Source organism: Prionailurus viverrinus, chromosome B2, assembly GCF_022837055.1.
Source record: "Prionailurus viverrinus isolate Anna chromosome B2, UM_Priviv_1.0, whole genome shotgun sequence".
Classification (NCBI taxonomy): Eukaryota; Metazoa; Chordata; class Mammalia; order Carnivora; family Felidae; genus Prionailurus; species Prionailurus viverrinus.
This window is the reverse complement of record NC_062565.1, coordinates 37,650,074-37,667,454: the sequence shown is the minus strand read 5'-3', so window position 1 is coordinate 37,667,454 and position 17,381 is coordinate 37,650,074. Positions and strand designations below refer to the sequence as shown.

The window sequence follows — 17,381 nt, the reverse complement described above, 5'->3', positions numbered from 1 at the left end:
AACCTCACCTGCGCACCGCCCTCTTGGGACAGGTCTATAGGTTGCCTGGCAAAGTGTCAACACCTCCCTGGGTTAGGTGTGCATTGGGTCTAGACCCAGGGCAGGCGCCACGGTGCTGGGGCAGGGCAACTTTGGAGACATGGGGGCCACTTCTGGGTCCTGCTCCAGAAGTTTCCCATCTGCATCAAGCCTGCTGAGGACTCAGGTTCACTGATCTCAGCTTTGGCACAACCTCTCTTTTTGGAACGTTCCAGGGCTGAGAGCTGCATGTGGTCAAACCCCCTGGCTCCTCTGCCTGCTCTGTGTTGGGGTCACTGTGTACAGGCCTTAAAACCTCCCCTTCCTGAAGCTGGTCTTGTGTCTGTGGACACACTCCTCCGCCCCTCTCCCCCGCTGCTCTGCACACACAGGTTAGTCCTTCCTTCTTGACTGTCTGGGGCTGTGTGGCCAGTGGATGGGAAACCCTCAGACAGACTACCACGGGGACACCTGATGCTTGAGCTACCCAGGCCCTGGGGGTGGGGGTGGTTTCCTGGGGGTGGTGCTTCGGTTGGTGTTTCTCAAAGTGGGACTGAGCTAGAAGCCAGGCTTCAAGTTAAACAAAAACAAGACTGGGGGTGAGGGCAGCTGGGACTCTGAAGTTAGTGTGGGGGTTCTGTTAGCGTTGAGTCATAGAAATTTGATGTAAAAACAGAAGGCGTGAGTACTGAGTTGGAGGCAGGATTATTGATGGCTCTTTCTTTCTCTGCCTCCCCAGTTTTCTGAAATGCTGTTGTCAAGCCTTTAAAACAAAGAAATTTAATTTTCTTAAAGGGTAAGATATATGCTTATGTCATCAGCCACTTCTGTGCTAGCTGTTTTCATTTTTAATGTTTGAGGTGCACAAAGCAAAAACACGGTTTTAACAGAACGTACTCTAAAACCTGGTGTCAGTTCTGTGATTGCTAAACAGTGTGTTGCTATTGTTTTTCAATGTAGCTGCCAAAGTTGTGACTTCCTGGGCAGCCGTGCTGTTGAACACTTGGAGGTGAAGGGGCTCAATGTCTGGGGAAACCAGGAGGGGCCTTTGGTCCGCAGACCAAGGTGTTTGAGACTAGACACACAAGTCGGCGGTCACCAAGGAGAGGGTGCAGTTCCCTGAGAGGTCTCTGGCAGAGCCAGGGAGCCCCAGCAGCTGTACCCAGTGCTGCACCCAGTGTCGCCTACAAGGGACGGTGTCTTCCAGCGGCCCACGGACAAGTGTTATGTTGCATCCAGCTCTGCCAAGTCTCAAAGGGGCACAGGGAGACCTTGCCCTGCCTTTTGGATGAACACAGAGCACAAGCGAGATTTGGGTCAGCCCGGGACCACGCATGTAACTCAGAGTCAGGAGCGTGCTGCGGTTTACCTCGGGAGGCTTGGGTGAATGTGAGGGACCAGGGGAAGGCGGACTCTGCCTGAGAGAGAGAGTCTGGGTAGGATGTGTTGTGTTTCACTCTGCATCCGTTCGGTAATCATCACCCACCTGTTGCCAATTAATTTAATTTTAACGTGATAATGACTAAATATCGTGGCTGTTTAATTTTAAATTAAAATTTAGTTCCTCAGTCACACATTTCAAAGGCTTGGTAGCCACATGGGACTGCTCAGATATAGAACATTCCACAGCACAGAGAGTTCTCTTGGACAGCACTGGAGTGTTGATAGGAATCTGTTGAGGTTTCTAATGGCCCACTGGCTTCTCGCGGTGTCTAGTCAAATTCCATTCCTGCTCTGGGATGGGAGAGGGGAGAGCTGGCCCAGCCTGGCAGGCTTGGAGCTGGGACGGTGGTGTGCCAGGAACCTGTAGGGGGTGGCCTCCCCACCCCCGCCCCCGACCGGAAACTTGCAAGCCCTTCTGAGGTGAGCACACCCACCCTCACACCCCAGAAAGCGTGAGATTGCAGAGGGCTGTGGACCGCCTTGCCCGCTCAGCCACATCAGACTAGATGAGTGTGTATTTGATGGGAGGGTCATTCCTGGTGTCACCATCAGTCCACCTTGGCTCCATTGGAGGTGGGCCCAGGCTGAGGTAGACAGTGAGTCATCTTCCATGGACCTCCAGTTGTTGTCCAGGGTGTCAGTTCCTTCTGATTGCCTGCTCCGCCCTGTTCCTCAGCCCAGTCTGCAGTGAAGGGCAGCTCTTCCCCGGCCCTGGGGAAGAAAGCCTGCACTTAAGGTCCAGGCTCGTTGGCTGGGTGGATCTGCGGCCACCCGGGGAACATCTTCCCCTTGGGATGAGAACCATGAACATCTCTTCCACCCCAAATCTGGAAAGAATAGAAGAAGGGGTGGCCGACGGAACCTGCAGGGCGAGTTTTCCAGGTTCCTTCTGGGGTACATGATATGGGTCCTGGGCCAGGAAAGGTGGAGGACCCAAGGGTGGGGCTGGGGAGGAGGGCCCGGCGCTTTTCAGAGCTTGCGGAAGCATCTGACCGGGAGATAGCTCTGCTCTAGTCGTTTGTGTCTTGTGAGCCTCCGTTTCCCCATCTGGGTTTGGGCCTCTTGTCCTGCTTTGTGGCCAGTTGCTGGGACTTTGACAGAGGCATAGCTCAAGCCCTGGGGCTTGTCCTGACCTCGACGTTTATCCTGCTGCTTTGTTGTGGTGTCTTCCACCATCCTGTAACTTCCTGTGTGCCTGCCCATATCTGGACAGAACTGCGAGTCCTTCTAGGCAAAGCCTGTCTTGCACTTCCCTTGTTTGGCTCACAGCATCAGAGCATATGGCCAGTGCTCAGTAAATACTTAATCAGTAGATCCAGCTTTGAGCTGCACAGTGCAAGGGAAGGTCGTCCAGAACTCTGGTCCCTTCTTTCTTTGGGTTAAATTAGGTTGGATGCATTCTGTACAGGGGCTGGTGCCTGGCCAGATGTGGCATTTGTAACAGGCAGGCACAGCTGCACTCTTGCCCCACCGAAGAGGGGAATACCCCAGGGCCCCAAGGTGGGAGTAAGGGTGAAGGGAACCCTCTTCCCATCTTGCCATCTGGTCTCACCACTCTTCCTGGGAGGTGACAGGCTGTGTCCTGGAAACCCACTGATGGGTCACTTGTTTGGCCCTCAGGACAGACAGCCACTTTCAGCAGGCTGGAAGGTAAATGGACCTCCCAGGACGAGCCTGAGAAGTGGCCGTCCCAGCTGCCATGTAGTGTTCTCGTGGGAAACTGAGTTCCACAGGGGGACAGGATGCAGCCACGTGAGGAGCGGATTTCGCTCTCCTGCATGACCCCTGGGTGACTTGGAAATCTCGTGCCATGTACCTTCCTGTCCTTGAGCCTTCCCTGGCCACACACAATGCACCAGGAGGCTGAAAGAAAGCCTATCCCAACAGCACGAGGCGTTTAGAAACCACAAGTTTTAAGTCAGGGGCATCTCTGGCTTTGCCTGTGCCCCTGCTTCATGTCCTTCATGTTCACATTCATCGAGCCTTTGGATCCATAGCCCTGAGAGTTGGGGGTGTGGGAGGGGGAGGCAGTGTTCTTCCCGTTTTACAAGTGAAGAAATGGAGGTCATGACTTCTGGGGCTGGAGAATAGCTGACCCTGTGCGGGCCCATGCACTGACAGTTCCTGCTCTCTGCTAAGAAGATTGAGAGCCGCCAGCCCTTGGGTGGGAGTTAGGGGGTTAAGCAGACTTGAAAAATGCTGTTGCTTAAAATCCCAGCCCTCGTAAAGAAGAGAGAGAGAGAGAGAGAGTGAGTGAGCCATGGTCCTGATACTTTCTGCTTCATGGGTTTTGCAACGGGGCTGTCTTACAGACATGACTCTCCTCCTGTGCCATCCAGAGAGTTTCCATTTCCTGTCACCAGGCCTGTCCCTGGTCCCTAGCTAGGAGGGCCTGGCTGTACTTTTCCATACCTTCAGCACAAAATGCCTCAGTGTTTCTTCACCCTGGTCACGTCCACGCCCCAGTTGGCTGGGGATGGGAGGTGGGCCAGGGACCGTCCCTGCGTGATGGAAAAGGCTGAGGTGGCTGTGCCTGTTCTGCCCTTCTCCTGTCATGACCTACCTGGGTAAGGGTGGTATTAGCAGCCCGTGACCGGGGGGCCCTGGTTACATATATCTGGCTCCCATTTCCTTTCCCAAACTGGGGAGCCTGTTTATGTCTTATTTCTGTCATCTCCAAATGGGGCCTTGGGGGCCAGCACCCCTGGTGGAATGACCAGTGAAATCTGTGGCAGTCTGGGGAGTGGGGGATCTGCCCTTCAGGATGGGACTCCCTTTGCATCCCGCCCAGGGATTTTCATGACCGTCGGGCATTGTGGTCTTGACCCTTGTCTCTGATCATGACTCAGCCTTCTGGTGGGATTTGATCTGGGCTTTGGGGGCCCATAAGGCAGAAGCACATTCCCCCCCCCCCCCGCCCCCTGCCGGGCAAAGAGTACCATCCATCCCAAAATGCCTGTGCTACTTTGCCGGTAGTTTCTTGTACAATTTATTCCAGGGAGGATGGAGGCCAGCTGTTGTCCGTCTCCAGCTGGAGACTGAACCAAAGGAAATGGGCTTGGAGTGCAGCCGGAGGGATTTAGGCTAGAGTCAGACAATAAGGAAGGATTTTATGACAGGTGGTTGGCCTGCAGGAGAATCCTGCAGGGGGCTTTGTGGAGAGGTATGGGGTGGGATCATGCTTGGACACAGGGGGGCCAGGATTGGGTGCAGGGTGGGGGGTTGCAATAAACAGGCGGGAGGGTTACTCCACAGGAGTGGAGAAACTCAGCTGTCTACCCCTCATGCAGAATTAATACCACTCCCTACGACCCCTGTGGGCTTCTTTTTTTTTGTTGTTTTTTTTTTGTTTGTTTTTAAATTAGTGAAGGGGTTTACAGTTTAACCATCTAGTCATCTTAAACAAATTGCAGTAAATGGGTAAGCTTAATAATTCCTTATCATCAGAACCCCAGCCTTCAAGGATGGGTAGTTACTTATTACCCAGAGCCACCAGCCGGGGTGAAGCGAGAGGGAAAGGAGGAAGGAGCAGGTGGAGGGGCTGCTCTCGAGGCCCCTAGGTGGGGGAGAGTTTCCCTGTGGTCTGGGGTGCTCTGCAAGACAAGAGGTGGGTGATGTCAGCCACAGCCCTCCTCTCAAGGGGCATGGGTGTAACCAGAAGGCATGACCGAGGCAGGGATCAGGAATAGGTTTTATACCATGGAGGCAGGAGTGTGGGGGTGTCGGTGGAGGGGAACCATGTCCTCAGCATCCCAGCAAGGGAGACCAGGGCTGTCCAGAGGAACACGACCAGCAGCCTCCAGGGTTTAAGAGAGCTTCTTGGAACAGAGTGTCCTTCCAACTTCTGGGGGAGCAGGAAAGCAAGGACATGCATGGGAAGACCTGGGGCTCTCAACCCTGATGAGCCTCCTGGGCTCCCCCCCTTCCCCACCCACGTGCCTCCTTCCTCTGAAATCCTGATGGTTCCAAAGTCTGCAGGGAAGCTGACTCATCGGGGCTAGGACCTCTGGGGGCTTTGGCCTTGCAGACAGGTGGGGTGGGGTGGGGCGGGGTGAGGCAGGGGAGAGGCACTGGGGCAGAGAAACAACAGAGCCATCAATGCGGGCTGCCCTCACCTACCAGGACTGCCCACCTTACCCAGCAGAGCCAGAACCCACATCAACTGCACTGGCACCCAACTTTGTGTACTGGAAGGTGTGATTAGGAAAGGCATCTGTCTTGGAGACTCAGTTATTCATTAATACTGAGTATTTACTGGTGCCAGTTTCCGTTCTAGGAATAAGGGATGAATGAAGTCTGCCTTCTATCTTGGGGGAGATAAACAGGCTGTGGCCATAAGTAGTGTCCCCAGCCCTGGTCTTCCAGGCGGTGGTAGCCGGAAAGGAGGGCACTGCCGTTGGCAGCCAGCCCAGCTCTCTCATTGCAGCTCTGGAGGCCCCGTCCAGCAGGCATCCCCCTGCCCCCCCATCACCCTTGTGTTTCCCACGTCCACTTTTCTACCCAGTACCTGTTTTGGGGGCACACCATGTATGCCCAACACCGAGCCGTGCATTGTTTCATGTAAGGTGCACCCCAACCCGATGCAGTCTTGGTACCGCCGCTTGCCAGGTGCGGAAAGTGAAGCTCGGAGAGGGGAGAGGACTTGTCCCCGGTGACCTGCTGGTGAGTGGTGGACACCCAGGCACGTCTGTTTCAGAGCCCAGGCCTTTCCTGCTCATCCCCGGGCTGCTTGTGGAGGGTCCCAAACATGACGTTTGTGATTTTGAAGTGGCTTGGCCATCCCGGTTTGTGTTGTGCAGGCGTGCAGACCTGAGCTCTGGAGGACCGGAAGCAAGGTGGCGGGAGTGGGGCAGCCGGGCTGATGGTGAATCAGGTCAGGTCGTCAGCCCTGGACGGGGAGATAGCAGGTCAGCGGTTCCTGTGGCCTCCTTTGTGGCTGCTCGAGGGCTGTTTTTAGAAATCTTGCGTGGAGGGTGACTTCTGAGTTTGCACCTTCCACCCCACCACAAGGTCTGGGTGGATTTAAGAAGCATCCTGGGAGTTGGAGATGGGGAGTGTAAGCATAGGCTCATCCCCTAAATAATATCAAAACTAGATCTGCACAACGCTTTGGCATTTGTCAACCCAGTCCCGGGATGGGCAATGGTTGGTCTGGTTGTTTGGCGGAAAGGAGCCTCAATGGAGAGTCAGGGGCTTCTGGTCGGTTCTGCTCTGTGCTTTGCAATCAGCTTGCTGTGTGACTTTGACCACGTTACTAGCCCCCTCTGATTGATTTTCTCACCTACAAAATGGGAATAGGAATATCCATTTTGCCTCCCTTCCCTCCAGGGTCTTGGCCTTGAATGAGATTAGGGCCACAGGAGTTCTAGGTGTGAGAGGTGCCTGACGATCGTGGGTTCAAGTGAGAAGGAGGGGAGTGCCAGCTCCATGCTCTTCCTGGGCCTCGTTGTTAGAGCTGCTGGCTGGGGCCCAGAGAGGTTTGCTGGCTTGTATGGAAAGGACGAGCCAGAAGCTGAACCCTGTGTGGGGCACTTTCACTCCCAAGTGTCCCCATCCCAGAACAGGGGACTGTTCTGCCCACCTGGCATGCTTGAGGGGTCCTGGCCGAACAATTTTCTCTACATCTGGGAAGGAAGAGAGATGTCCGACACTCCCAGAATTTGGATTCTGGGGGCAGGGAAGAGGCCAAGTCATGAACCCAGGCCCCAGGCCCCAGCATCCCAGATCAGGAATTGATGGTAGCAGCACAGGACATAACATGGCCAGGCCATGGTCACCCCGGGCAGGGCAGTGGGTGTGAATTGTTGGGCAGAGAAGCTGAGGTGGATAAAGGATATCCCTCTTGTCATTTAGGTGTCCCTGGACATCCCACCTGCCCTGGGTCCTTAAGAAGATGAAGCAGGAGGTGGATTTGGGGAACATGGCTCCAGAGGATCACCTTGTGTGTGTGTTCGGGTGGGAGGAAGTGCTCTCAGGCAGCAGTGCCGGGAGACCCCGAGCTGGGCTGGCGAGGTCCCCTATGTCTGCACACACCGGGATTTCCAGTCCAGTGCGTCTGCTGAGCCTTCCAGTGCCTGAGAACACTTGCTGACGCCCCATCCTGAGCCCAGACCCCAGCAGCCCTCACTGTTTGCTTTAGCCAAGCCTGCAGCCTTCCCAGGTCAGCCAGTCCCTGCAAAGCTCTGCCCTGGGCTCAGCTCTCACGGGAGGGGGCCCCCAGCTGCTGGGGGGTTACCAGAACAATGGGGGCAGGGTCACCTGCCTTGTTTTTATTGTCCCTCCCGAGTACAAACAGGGCTCCCGGGCCTGAGAAAATCGGAAACCCAGAGATTTCTGTTGAAAACGTACTCCCCTCTGGCATGGGCTTGCCCCTTGGAGCGTGAGATCCAGTGGTGCTTCTGAGCTCCGCAGAGGCTGCTGAGAGATGGCCTGGGAGGGTGCAGGAGGGGAAGCCCAAAGGTGGGCTGGAGGACAGCCATGCTTCCACGGCCTGCTGCACTGGCTCAAGGGGCGGGGCTGGCCTCGGGAGGGAGGACAGTTTAGGTCTGGGGCAGTGGCTTTGAAATTGGCTGCTTATAATAGTAGAGTCATCCAGGGCAGATTTAATCATCTTAGTTCCATGCCCCAGACCATTGCTGGCCGATTCCCCGAGGGCAGGACCCCGGCAGGAGTACTTTCCCAATCTCTCCCCGGGACCATCTCTACACACAGTCCCGGTTAAGCAGTAGTATGGTGACCCCTGAAGTGTGCCTTGAGGACATGGTGGTGTACCACTTGCCACTTTGCCTAATGAGGTTGTGCGGGTTTCTGTAGGTGTGACCAACACTGCAGGGGACTGTGCTGTGTTCTGTACACAGCCCCGCCCGAGACACCTGGGCTGAGGGAGGGCAGCCCAGACCAGCACCGGCACATTACTTTAAGGACCAAAGAGAAGTAGACGTAGTGAGGTGCCTTCTCCGTCCTGCAGTCCTGCATCCTCCAGGGGACACGAGGAAGAGGAAGCATGATCGAGGAGCAGGGCTCACTCCTGACGTGGGTGACCTGACTTGCTGGGGGCTCAGGAGGAGCTGGAGCTGGTGGCCAGTGAACTGAGTCTCGAGAATGAAAATGTATCTTCTCAAATGTGCTGTGGATTGGGGATTTGGGAAGTGCTGAACTGGGCCCAGAAGTCATGATTCTGGGCAGAGGAAATTATGCATTGTACAGGCAGGGGGACCCCGGGAGTCCTAGACCAACCTCTTCATTTTACAGAGAAGGAAGTGGACAGAGGTCCAGGGTTCCAGGAAGATCTCAGCAAGTGGCTGGCAGAGTAGAGCTGGACCTGGGTCCTCAGCCCTATTGCCTAGCCTACCAACCTAACATTCCAGCCACGTGTCCAACAATTCATCTTTCCTTCTTTCCTCTAAAAACATAATAAATACTCCATGGGTGGGCACTGGCACAAATCTGAAAGTTACAGATAAGCAAAAAAGAAGTTAACAAAGTCCATACCGCAATAGCTGAGGTCTGGTCTCAACTGAGATGCGGTGTGGCCCTGCCCCCTTGGGTCCCTGCACCTGCCACAGACACCTGCTTCTTCCCCGGGAGCGATAGGGCCTGCAGCTGGCACAGGTATCAGGGTGGCACCGCCTGGCCCTCGCCAGTACCCCGTTCATAAGGTGCGCCTGCCTTCCCAGCCACACCCTGGTCACCTGGGCTGAGGGGAGAGGCCAGTGAGAATGCCCAGGGGCAGGGAGGTGGAGGCTTGGAGCCTGGCGTCCACGCCCATCACCCCACACTAGGCAGTGAGTGTCTGCACGTCAGAATCCCCCGTGGGGTTTGTTCACTACCCAGGTCCACTACACAGAACACTTGCCGGGGGGCCCAGGCACTGTAGTTATTTAACGTCCCCCTCCCCCCCCACCCCCGCCCCACCCCGGGAGGGGGTTGTGTTGGGCAGCCTGGACTGAGAGCCACTGCCTCAATGACTGTGTGGTATCTAAGGCCCCTGAGCCTCAGTTTCCTCATCTAAAAACAAGCCCAGCACCCTCTCCGCCATCCCCAGTTAGGGAAAGCTTGAGAAGTCAAGTCAGTCTGAGCGGTGCAGAGGGACAGAGGATGGAGATAATCGAGGGCTTAACTTTAGTCTTCCACTCTCTAATTGGTTTTAGGAATAAGATAGTTAACAGGTGCTCACCTTCCGGCCGGGGCACTTTCACTCTGCCAGCAGTCCCAGAAAGGACTGTCTGATGGAGGACTGGCCTGCAGCTGGACAGACGAACCGTTCCCCACTAGCCCCCCACATCCCCACTCCCGTTTCTCAAACTGCTCTAGGGAGTCCCCACGCAGGCTCTGGGGTCCCCCTCCCCTCCTCCCTTTATCTGTTCATTAGTTCAGGTGTTAAAGGATTTGATAAACATTGTTGTAAACAAGTCCATACTGCAAATACTTGCTTGGAAAGTGCCTGAGATAGGTTTACTAATCTCCACTTGATGTCAGTCCTGTTCACAACACTCCCCCTGGGCCTCCACTTCCCCCCCGCCCCAGCCCCCTGTTCAGAGGGGTTGTTAGACTAGATGGACATATGGACAGATAGGGACATGCAGGGAGAGGCCAGCAGGGGCTGGGTGGTAGGTGGGTGCTGTGAGTCCGGGGGCAGCTGGGCGGGGAGCTGGGGCCAGGGTTCAGACAGGCTGCCTAGGCCCCAGCCTCAGCCCCTCCTGGCGGGCACAGTGGGGGTCGCAGTGTGTGGCATGTTTCTCACCCCCAACTCACACCTTCCCACAGTCTGCTTGCCTTGCTTGGCTGCTTAGGAAACTGGTCAGGATGACTGGGAGCCTCTGGGTGGCAGAGATCAGGAGAGATGAGCCTTCTGAGGGATGGAACAGGGCATCTTGGGCGAGCCTGTTTCCCCTGCCAGGGAGAGCTTTAACACACACCCGCGTTCCCCAGGTTCTCTGGCTGCAGCTGATCCCGTCCCCCTTGTGAGTTGTTTTGGTCCCCCTTGGTGTTGGAGAAGTCCCCCTGTGCCCTGAGGAAGCCGACTGACTGCTCAGACTGACAAAGGAAGCTTTCACTGTTAGAATAGGAAGAGGTGGGAAAAGGCTGCAGGTGTGAGGGAGCTTGGGGTCAGTGTCGCCTGTTCTCACCCAGGCCTGTCCTCCAGGTGCAGGGAAGTTAACCCCTTGCCCTTTGATTTAACGTTGGGGACGAGGGGTCTTTCCCCCTGGGTCTCAGATCCTCTTAGGGTTTGGTTTCCTCACGGACCCACATGACAAGTCACAGTGCAGATTGCAGGTGCGTTTATTCAGCGCTTACGATGATGTCCTGCACGCAAAAAGCGTATGTTCAGGAGACATATTTCAGGAGGTTATTCTTAGCACATGGAGAAACTGAGGCTGATAGGCTAAGTTATTTACCAAAAGACTTGATGTCAGCCATTGGGAGCCCTCTGCCTCCCGACATGAAGGCTGAGCCACAGAGAGCCTGCTAGTAAGTGTTTCTACCAGGGTTCACTTCTATCTTCCCTCTCCTCTCTCTGCTCACCTGCTGCCCCCAGGACAGTTTCCAAAGGGGACTGCCTCCCCTTCCTGCAGAAAGGACAGTCCTTCAGTCTCCCCAGGGACTCTCCCAGCTCTGCCATCCTGGCCTTGGCCGAGGGGGCTTTCATCTGTCTCCTGCACCTCACCCCTTCCCCAGCCCTCTGCCCCCTCTCAGAGTCTAGCAATCACTGCCCTTCACCCCACCCTCAGTGCCAGCTGGAGGCTGGTGGTTTCAGTGGTGTCTGCAGCCAGCCCTTGGCCCTGCCAGCCCCCGCTCTTGCTGGGGTCTGACTCTGCTTCCCTCTCTCTTCCCGGGTTCAGGCCTCCACCTTGTTGCTGCTGAATTTAGTTGAAACCCAGCTGCAGAGCAATACTGGGAAGGTGTTGAAGGGAGACCCCTGGGGGATGAGTCAGTCCAGGCCAGAGAATATGCACTCATTGAAGATCATTTACTCACCCATGTAACCAGCACCTTCGACGTGCCAGGCAGTGTCCTAGGTTCTGGGAATACAGCAGTAGAAAAGAAAACAAAAGTCCTGTCCTCATGGAGCTTATGTTCTAGGGGAGTCTGCATTCCTGCAGATTTCTCTCGAATTTGCTTGGGAAGTTGTGTTTCAGAGACCTGGCTCCAGTCCTTGTAGCTAAGAAGCCCACCCTGAATCCCCTGCTCCCCTCTCCCCATCTGTAGGTAGCATGGGGTGGGGGCATTAAGAGCCAGACCGCCTGAGTTCACTCCTCAGCTCCACCACAGACAAGCTGTGTGACCTTGGGCCACTTACTTAATTAGCCTCATTGTCCTCATCTGTAATTGGGGGCAACAGCACCTGCGCTTTAGGCTTGTAAAGATTCAGGGAGCTGAGTGATTTAAAGGGCTTGGTTGGTGTCAATCATATAACCGCTCAAAATCCACTGCTATCCAGATATCAACTGTTCTAATCTGTTAAATAAGGATTAATAGACCGTGCCCCCCTCACAAGGGGACTGGGAGGGCCAGGCAGATGATAAAAGTCCTTTCTACCCTGTGCTGAGCACCATGCCTGTGTGGCCGGCAGCTTTATTTCACCTTCCAGGCCAGAGGCCCCCAGCGCCTGAAATGGAACCGCAGCCAGGGTCTGGTAAAGGACTCTCGGGCCTGCGGGCCTCCAGCGGTGTGTGGGTCCAGTGGAGGCTGGCCTCAGCGGGGAGCCTTAAGGCTGCGTCCTGCATAGTGGGAAAGAGCTCTGTGATCCACCCCTGAGTCTGCCTGGGAGCTGGAGGCCAGGTGGGGAGTAGCTCCGTGAGCGCCAGATAGCTGCCATCTCCACCCCACCGCAGGAGGGTGCTTGAGGGGCAAGCCGGCTGGCTCTCAGCCCCACCTGCCTGTGTGTGAAGGTGGGCTTCGTGTCCCGAGCCCTGGAACTGGCCCGCTCAGCAGGATGAATCTCTCCAGGAAGGGGAGGCCTGGCAGCTGCCTCTGCCTGGGAAACCCCAGATCCCGGGGGATGAGGAGCTGTACGGGAACCGTATTTCTCGGACAGCAAGAGCTCAGGAGGGTGGGGTCAGGGCAGCTGGTTGCCTGAAGCCAAGGCAAGGGCATGTGGCCTCCCTGGAGGCCGGGCTAGAATGCTGAGCTCGGGTCAGAGTGGATGGACTGGTTTTAGGGCACTGTTTTTTCAGCTGGTGCGAAGGGGTGGAAGTATGCACTGGCCTCCTTCCTGTGGCCTCTGTGGGAAGGGGGGCAGGACAACCACGTCTAGCCAGGGCTCTCCTGGCTTCGTGCTTTTAGCATTCTGACCTTAGGCTACTTAGTTAACCTCTCCAAGCCTTACACTTTCATTTGCAAAATGGAAAAAATTACGTATCTTCCCAGCAGGATTCTGTCCTCATTAAGTAAGCTAAAGGCAGTAAAGTGTTAGCACAATACTCAGTGCATCAGTGCGTAGTAAGCCCTCAGTAAATCACAGCTGCTTTGTTGCGGGGGAGACCCAGAAGGGAGCTCGATCCCTTCCCCAAACAAGAGCTAGGCCCGGGCTGTGTGCAGTATCCTTTCTCCCATCACTCTCCAGGGTCATGTGGAAAATGAAAATATTGTCTTGTGTGAATTAGGGAGCCAAGTTAAAGAATCCTGTGAGTGAACAGGGGCCACCTCCTCCTGCTAGAGCTGTTTGCCTAACCCTGGGGACAGTACGCCACGTCCATCGTGGTGTCAGCCTGGCTCCCCCGTGCCACTCTCCCTAACCCAGGGATGGCCTGGATCTTGGGTCAGGCCCTTTGTTCTGGGAGACTGCCCCCTGCATTCAGTATGACCCTGACCATCACCATGGAGTTGCCCCTGCCAGAGCCACAGCTGTACATGGTGGGAACAGGAAGCAGGCCCCCAAGTCCACATCTGGACTTCTGCCCCTCCCCCAAGCCTCACTTCCCCCACCTGTCGAGGGACACCTGGCAGGGTCACAGGAACAACCAGTTAGGTAATATGTGTATATACACCCCAGCAAGGGGTGTTTGCCATTCAGCAGCACTAATAGCCTTCTTCCCACTCCAGCATTGTGATGGACCCAAGCTGATTCTCAGGCCAGCTGCTTGGTGGCCGTGGGCAGAGAGGAGGCAACAGCAAGGAGTGCTGGGGGTGCCTAGGGGCCGGTAGAGCAGAGAAGAGGGGAGGGGGAGTCCCACTGACTTGTAACCAGAACCTAGCCCAGCCACGTGTAACCTCTCTCAGCCTGTTTCGTGACCTCACCAGTGGGCAGAACTGCCACCATTGGATTGCTGTAAGGGCTAGTGGTGCTTCTAGCCCTGGGGACATTGGGAGCCTCAGAATGCCCCCTTCGCTGCCCCTCTCTGGGTGACCATGGAGAGATAATGGAGGTCTTGGGGAAAGTGCTTGGGGCTGTGGCTCCCTGATAACCCAGGGCTGGAGGCCGAGGCTGCAAGGCTATGCCCCAAAGGGCATAGGATTGGCAGAGGGAAAGCAGGAAACCCAGTTTTTCTGCTGCAGAGCTCCCAACCATAATGCCCTCTTTGGTTACCTGTTTGACACTTTGTTTTTTTTTTTTAATTAATTATTATTTTTTTTTTTGAGAGAGAGAGAGAGAGGGAGAGAGCATGAGTAAAGGAGAGGGGCAGAGAGAGAGAAAGAGAATCTCAGGCTCTACAAAGCATGGAACCCAGTGTGTGGGGCTCCATCCCATGACCCTAGATGACCTGAGCCGAAACTAAGAGTTGGATGCTCAACTGACTGAGCCACTCAGACACCCCTGTTTTGCCACTCTTATGTTTGGTGTCTCCTTAGTACTTACTAATGATTCCCAAATCACAGATTGCCTTTGGAAAGCCAGTGTTCCTCAGCGGAAGCAGTGTTGGCATTGTGGGTTAGGCTGTCTTGTGAGTCGCTGGACATCTAGCCCCATCCCCCACTAGAATAGATGGGGGGCCAACAGGGACTCTGTCTCCTCAATGTGCTGTCCATGGTGCCTGGAACAGTGGCTGGCAAGATAACACTCCCCACTTAGGCAGCATTTCCAGACACTTCCAGAAGGTGCTCCCGCCCAGTTGGGAACCCTTGTTTCCAGTCACACCATCAGCATCCCTGATGTGCTGTGGTCACCCTTGCTCTCAACACTTTCTATTATCAGAAGTGGATTACTGCCAAGAGCAATCCATTCTGAGGTAGCTCACTATCCAAAAAAGCCACTCTCCTCTTCCTTGGGTAATAGATCATGTGAGGTCAGGCACCCACAGTGGAACAGAGTTCCCCATGTGTGACCCAGCCCTCGATAGATAAGATGTTGACACTGTCTGAGATTGTGTTGACTTTTCTTTCAGCAGCCACCCTCGTGTTTGTTAGTTTGTGGTCAGCTGAAACCCAAGGACTTCTCATTTCACGCCTATACTGGCCTTTTGTAACCCAAAGTGTATGACATGAAAAACTTAAAAGATGGTCATATCTTGTTATTTTGGGCCCATTTTTTCCCGTCCAGATGATTTTTGAGTTCCAGACTGCCATTGCAGTGTGTTAATAACTATCTTCCCACCCTGGCCTTGTCCGCAGTTTTGCATCCTTTGCAGAGGAGACTGGGCAGCCATCTATGTATGTGTTTTCTGTGTTGTTGATTAAAATATCGAAGAGGCCAGGCCTTTGGCATGATCATGGAGACCTCAGGCCAGGTCGATAAAGATCAAGACCTCTTGGCTGTTTATCTGCCTTTAAAGGGATCCAAATTAATCCCAGCTCTGCCCTACATTTCTCTGTCTTGTCCACATGAATATCTTTAAGCTCATCTGTTCGGCTGCCTTGTTGAAATCTAGATTTACTGCATTCCACCCAACTTCAAGGGTTTGCAACCCCTTTGGAGCGGGAGATGCACTTAGCTGAGCGTGACTCATTCTTGATGAACCTGCGCTAGCTTCTGGTACCCACCAGTTCCTCTTCTGATTGTGCCAAACTTGCTGCTGTCCCCATTTAGACATTTGTAAGAGTTCTGGTTTGAGTGTCTAGAACCCACCCCTTTTGTTTGTGTGAGAATAGGGACAGCTTTCGTGTTCCCGAGACTCCACGGGGATGAGCAGAGATGGCGCCCTGATGGCATCGCTCCCTGCCAGTGGTGCAATTCCTACTTAAGCGTTCTTTTCATCTGTCAGGCTGAGCTCCTCGGCAATTACGCTTTGCCCTTTCCGCTCTACAACAAAGGCTGGGGCCAAAGGGAGCCGCCATCTGTTTGACATTAAGACACGGGACCCTGCTACATTCTCCTGCTTCGGACGTAGGTTTAATTTCTGAGAAAACCGTTCGGATGGACCTGTTGGGCCCTTAGGATCTGAATGCGCTGGTACTCTCACGTGGAGGGGGCCCTGCTGGCTAGACAGCCAGCTCTCTGAGCGAAGGGTTGCAGGCAGCCTGCGGCCTTTCTGCTTTGCCACTGCACGGCCTGCAGAGAGATGCTCTGGAAGCGCCGTGAGGAGGCAGGGCAGCGAGTGGTGTGGTTTGATGGCCTGTCAGACGGGCATGTCATCATGGAAAATTCTTCATGGGATCTGCAGATCCGTTTACACGGGCCTGCTGCTGCTCCCAACTGCTCATTCCTTCTCAACAGCCCCAGCCCCTCCCTGGTTTCCCACCGGACTTCAGTCACACTGTGGTGGGTTACAACTCTGGGCTTTCCGTCTGCCTCGCTCTTCTTCTGCCTCCCCTCGGTCCCAGGCTTGAGGTTTATAGGGAATGTGGCTGAGTTCCCGGTCTCTGGATTGGGTGGCCCACCTGGGGCCCTCTTTGGGGGCAGAACTGGAACCTCCCAGGTTTAAATGCTGGGCCCTTCTGTGAGCCTCCTTCTGGGGTCCACACCCTGTCATCTGCAAGTTGGGGTGAATGGTGGCAGGACTGAAGGAAGGGCTAGAGGCAGTCTGTGGTCGGCCAGAACAGGTTTGGCAGCTATCAGTGTTCCTGGAATAGATAAGACTTCTTCTGGGGCCACCAGTGGACTTCCCCAGGTGGCCTCTCACCTGCTGCCCACAGTTGCTGGGAGCCCTGTGGGGACTGGTAGCAGGATTTTGAGTCGCCTTGAAATGTGCACACCACCTTTGATGATCTGTCCTGGACCAGACCTTGAAATTGCTTGGCCCAGGGCAGAGAGAGGGAGCCAGAGAAGGGAAGGAATGGGGAGTCTGTAGGGGAAGAGGGTAGAGTCCCAAGCATGGGGAAAAGGAAGCTAGCTGATTCGTACACCCTGAGACAACAGATCCAAGAGAGCCCTGAGCTGAGGTGAAGGGTATATGGGGGTCCCTCCCAGGTCTGTCCTGCAGTAGAACACTTCTCTGTGGAGGGCTGTGGAGGGCTGGGTAGGGTGTAGGCATCCTCCTGCGTGTCTGAATCACATGTGCCTTCTTTGAGGCAGAATAGCCTAGCACAGTAGCTCTCTAAGTGTGGACTCTGGACCACTACCACCAGCATCACCTGGAAACTCATTTGAAATGCAGATTCTCAGACCCCCTTCCCAGACCCACTGAATCAAACTCTGGAGGTGGGGCCCAGCAGTCTGTATTTGACAAGCTCTCTGGGTGATGCTGGTGCACACTAGTAAGGTTGAGAAGCACTGGCTCAGTGAGAGAATGGACTTTAGAGACAGACTGCTTGACCAGCTGTGTGACCATGGGCACATCACTTAACCTCTCTGATCCTCTATAAAATATTTCATCACCTAATAAATTGGAGACAGTAACTGCCACCTTATTATTGTGATGATTACGAATGCTTACGGAGTTATGTACAGTGCTGTCGCTTAGAAAGCATTAAGAGTCAGTCTGTGGGGCGCCTGGGTGGCTCAGTCGGCTAAGCGTCCGACTTCAGCTCAGGTCACGATCTTGCGGTCTGTGAGTTCGAGCCCCGCGTCGGGCTCTGGGCTGATGGCTCTGAGCCTGGAGCCT

The 17,381-nt window shown here is 54.8% G+C and overlaps 1 protein-coding gene across 1 annotated transcript in view; it reads left to right on the top strand.

The window, feature by feature from the left end:
- KCNK5 (potassium two pore domain channel subfamily K member 5) overlaps positions 1–17,381 on the top strand; it is a 38,210-nt gene that overhangs the window by 13,903 nt on the left and 6,926 nt on the right. The window lies entirely within an intron of this gene.